We start from the raw sequence: 3,883 nt of genomic DNA on the forward strand, positions 1-3,883 counted from the left end.
AGAGGAACTGATTCAATTGCATGTTGCTGCACCCAGGTTTAATATTACAGGTTTATTACAGTATGATAATAATCAAAAAATGGTAACCCATACTAATAATAATCATAGCAACAATGGGGCCAAAATTTATGCTTTTTTGTGTCTCATGGTATATGTTTATTCTACAAATAAGATATTGGATTCGTGTTTGTGTGATCAATACAGCTCAAGCCAGGATTCGATCGTCTGTGAATGTTGTTAATATATTTTATATTAATATTATAAAGGAGCTCCATTATAAAGAAAAGTGCATGTTTTCAATGTTAATTTTTGGAATAATAATAGCATGACACGTACATAATAAAGAGGTTTAATGTCTCCGTAGGTCCCTATTTTGGTCATGAATTTCAAATAGGTCCTCTTCATTTTCGGCGTATCAATTGAGTCCTTGTTTTTGTAAAATTGAATCAATTACAGGCCTGCCGTTAATTTGGACAAACGACCGTTACGGTATTGGTTAGGTGGCATGGTTGAGTGCAGACGTGGCATTTAAAACGATTATTGTATTAAATAATAGGTATGCACGTATGTTTATTCAGTTTTGGGTAAGGGCAAAGTAGGAAATTTGAAAAAATTAAAGGGCAACTGAGATTGGGGAAAGAATTTGAGGGTTTTTATTATTAGGGTTCGCGTGAGAGGCCAAAAATCGCGATCGTAAGTTCGAGCTGAAGCGGCAGAGTGCATGCAGTGGGCGGTGTCTGTGGGTCCTTTTGTTGTTGGAAGCAAGAAGCTGAAGCACGTGGTCAGTGGAGGTTCATCTAAAGGAAGGTAAGTGTTTGTGCTTTATTGTATTCGTTTTTATTCAATCGAAACTACAATATTCGGTGGTGGTCCCCCATTGATGTATGGTTTGGTCTCTGGTTTTGATTGCATTTTGGTGGTCCCCCATGTATGTTTAAAGTTATTTGACTTTGTCTGAGTGCGTATGTTTAAAGTTATTTGATCTCTGTGCCTGTTTTAATATATATTTTTTTTGTCGTGATATGTTTTCATAATAGGTCTGTAGATATATTTATGTTGTGTTGTGCGTAATGGAGGACGCTATTGTGTGTGTGTTCCACCATGGAGGAAAGTTCATTAATGATAGTACCCTAAAGTATGAAGGGGAGACAACAACTTTGTCCTTTGACCCTGACACGTGGAGTTTTTTTGTGGTTGTCAGTGTAGTCAAAAGTTTAGGATATGAGAATTTTAAAGATTTATGGTACTGTTTAGGAGGGGGTTTAGTGTTGGAAAATAGGTTTGAACAATTGATTGATGACAGAGGTGCCATGCATATGGCTAACTTAGCTAGGCTTAATGGTGAAGTTCACTTATACGTTGTCCATGTAGTTTCTGATCCCGAAGTCATTCATATGCTTGAAGACATTACTAATGATGAAGGAGAAGTTGAAGGTAATGGTACAGTACAAAAAGAGGTTGAAGAAGATGGTGATTCTGTTAAAGTAAATGGTGAAGGTGATGGTGACTTACAAGAGGTGAATGTTTTTGAAGAAGATGGTGAGGGTGTTGAAGTAAATGGTGTAGTTGATGGTGACTTACAAGAGGTCAATGTTTGTGAAGAAGATGGTGAGGGTGTTGAAGTAAATGGTGTAGTTGATGGTGACTTACAAGAGGTCAATGTTTGTGAAGAAGATGGTGACGGTGTTGAAGTAAATGATGTAGTTGATGGTGACTTACAAGAGGTGAATGAGGGTGAAGAAGATGGTGGTGCTGTTGAAGTAGAGGTTGAAGGTCATGGTCACGTACAAGAGTTGCATGAGGTTGAAGAAGAGCAAGAGTTGAATGTGTGTGAAGGAGTCGTGGAGGATGAAGTTTATCTTTGTAGTTGGAGTACATCTATTGAAGAAGGTGATGTACATGGAATTAATGAGTGCTTAGAGGGCCTAGTAGATGTGAGTGTTGAATGTGATATAGATGGTGATGTAGATTGTAATGTCGAAGTAGAAGTAGAAGTAGAAAGTCTTTATGATAGTGATGATGACCGTGATAATGTCAGTGTTGAATGTGATGATCATGACGATAGAGGATTGTCAGATTTTGAGTGGAAATCTGAGGAATTTTTTAGTGCAACAGATAGTGATGAAGAGGTTAATGACAGTGAAGGTTATGGGAGTTTTGGTATTTTTTGTATGCCAAAAAGTATGGTAGACTTTACATGGGAAGTTGGGACTTTTTTTGCAGAAAAGCAAGATATTTTAGATGCTGTAAAAGGGTATGCCTTGGAAAATGAGAGGAATATAAAGTTTGTAAAAAATGACAAGAGAAGATTGAGGATGAAGTGCTTTGGTGCAAAAGGAGAATGCCCATGGACCATATACTTTGGTTATATGGAGGCTGTAAAATCATGGCAGCTGAGAACTAAAAAAGACATTCATACATGCAGCAGGGAGTTCAACCTGAAGTTAGTTGACGCCAAGTGGTTGAGCAAAAAGTTGGTGAAAACAGTTCAGGAAAATCCTAAGATGAAGGGTGTTGATATTCGTGAAAAAGTTCAAAGGAAGTGGAACATAGGTATATCAAGGTCTATGGCTTATAGAGCCAAAGCTATTGCTTCTAATGAAATTGATGGGTCCTTTAATGAACAATATAAGAGGATATATGATTATGCGCATGAGTTGTTGGAAAGAAATCCAGGATCTACAGTTAAGGTCCATGTTGAGAATAATGAGGGTGAGTTAATTTTCAAGAGATTTTACTGTTGTCTGAAGGCATGCAAAGACAGTTTTGTCTGCTGTAGGCCAATAATTGGATTAGATGGAGCCTTTTTGAGAGGGAAGTATGGTGGTGAGCTGTTGACGGCTGTTGGGAGGGATGGAAATGATCAAATGTTGCCCATTGCATATGCGGTGGTAGAAGTCGAAAACAAAGATTCATGGATGTGGTTTTTGGAACTTTTGATTGATGATCTTAGTGGTGGAGAAGTGTGTTCTTCAATTACTTTTGTCTCCGACCAACAAAAGGTAATAATCATATTTAAATTGCTTCTTTCGTATATTGGTTCATTAATTTGATATGGTGATAAATCATTTATGTTAACACCACAGGGTCTACTACCAGCCATACAACAGTTACTCCCAGGTGTTGACCAGAGATTTTGTGTCAGACACTTATATTCAAACTTTAGGAAAAAGTTTCCTGGTAAAAATCTGAAACAGCTGATGTGGAGGGCAGCTACTGCCACTCATCCACAAAACTGGGAAAGGGAGATGAGAAACATTAAAGATATAAATGAAGACGCATTCAAGCATTTGATTGCCATCCCTCCAAGGTTGACAATTTGTATTAATTATTTTTGCCCTTTCTATATTATTTTATGTTTGTCCATATTAGTTGCAGTTTTAACATGTGTATATATCATCTGTTGTAGATATTGGTCAAGGTCCAGATTCAGTCCAACACCAAAATGTGACACATTGGTCAACAATATCAGTGAGGCTTTTAACAGTGTCTTGGTTCACACCAGGACTAAACCAATCATAACAATGCTGGAAGAAATTAGGGTATACATAATGCAAAGATGGGCAAAAAATAGGTCTAAGATACAATCATTTTCAGGACCAATTTGTCCAAAGATCCAGGCCAGATTTACAAAGGAATCCCAAGCAACCAAGAATTGGATACCTAGGTAACTTTCTTCATAACTTCATAAATGTTTATTCATTCCTTGGTAAACTTTATGTCAGACACTTAAATGTGTTGTTTAAATTTTTTATTTCTTTATAGCTGGTCAGCACACAAACTGTTTGAAGTAAGACACGTCTCCCAAAGTGGAGAAAAATTTGTTGTAAACATAGACGAGTTCTCATGCTCGTGCAGGAGATGGAGCATCACAGGAATTCCA

The 3,883-nt window shown here is 37.3% G+C and overlaps 1 long non-coding RNA gene across 1 annotated transcript; it reads left to right on the forward strand.

Annotated features, from left to right (window-relative positions):
• The first annotated feature begins 2,954 nt into the window (after nucleotides 1-2,954).
• LOC128194026 (uncharacterized) lies at nucleotides 2,955-3,478 on the forward strand. The gene is made up of 3 exons (XR_008245309.1): nucleotides 2,955-3,002; nucleotides 3,087-3,310; nucleotides 3,410-3,478. It is a non-coding gene; the product is annotated as an uncharacterized LOC128194026 (long non-coding RNA).
• Nucleotides 3,479-3,883: the final 405 nt, after the last annotated feature.

This window comes from Vigna angularis, chromosome 9, assembly GCF_016808095.1.
Source record: "Vigna angularis cultivar LongXiaoDou No.4 chromosome 9, ASM1680809v1, whole genome shotgun sequence".
NCBI lineage: Eukaryota > Viridiplantae > Streptophyta > Magnoliopsida > Fabales > Fabaceae > Vigna > Vigna angularis.